Raw genomic sequence first — 834 nt, 5'->3', positions numbered from 1 at the left:
TATATATATATATATATATATATATATATATATAAACTTAAAAAATATTTTATTTTTATATTTTCAGTATTAATGTTATTTTCATTTGAAGTTTTAGTAAGTTTAATTAAGTTTAATATCTTATTAATAAAAGTTTTAGTAATTTTGTGCTTTGTCATGTTTACTAGTTTTTAGGTTTTTTCAGTATTTATAAGTTTTGTTATGTTTGTTGAATGACAAAATATTTATTTCTAAAGCTACTATTTGTAATATCTACTTGATACGTTCTCATTTAACTCAACAATAGCTTTAAATATTCTTTTGTGGTTATTTTCACAACCAAATACACTTTGTAATTAATTAGATTTAATTAATCGCCACATCGCGTAATTAATTAGATTAAACATTTTAATCGACTGACAGCCCTATTTAAAGGATTTAAAAATGTATTTAAAATATTTTTTATTTAAAATACAAATAAATGAATAATAGTTTTAGTTTTTGCATCAGTTAACTATGTCATATGACCACATTACATCATTGCATTAGTTCAGAAACTCTCATCCAGTTATCATCTCATGAACATTCGTGTCCCTGGAGCACAAAAGCAGTGTTAAGTCGCTGGGGGATATTTGTAGCAATAGCCAACAATACATTGTATGGGTCACAATTATACATTTCTCTTTTATGCCAAAAATCATTAGGATATTAAGTAAAGATCATGTTCCATGAAGATAATTTGTACATTTCCAACCGTAAATATATCAAAACTTAATTTTTGATTAGTAATATGCATTGCTAAGAACTTCATTTGGACAACTTTAAAGATGATTTTCTCAATATTTAGATTTTTTT

The 834-nt window shown here is 23.9% G+C and overlaps 1 protein-coding gene across 1 annotated transcript in view; it reads right to left on the bottom strand.

The window, feature by feature from the left end:
- Window positions 1-834, bottom strand: part of LOC107560821 (uncharacterized protein C5orf42 homolog) — a 20,656-nt gene that overhangs the window by 8,131 nt on the left and 11,691 nt on the right. The gene's annotated exons all lie outside the window — the stretch shown is intronic.

The sequence above is a fragment of the Sinocyclocheilus grahami genome, unplaced genomic scaffold (assembly GCF_001515645.1).
Source record: "Sinocyclocheilus grahami isolate Dianchi unplaced genomic scaffold, SAMN03320097.WGS_v1.1 scaffold745.1, whole genome shotgun sequence".
Lineage (NCBI taxonomy): Eukaryota > Metazoa > Chordata > Actinopteri > Cypriniformes > Cyprinidae > Sinocyclocheilus > Sinocyclocheilus grahami.
Note: the sequence above shows the minus strand (reverse complement) of the source record. Positions and strands in the feature narration are given on the sequence as shown.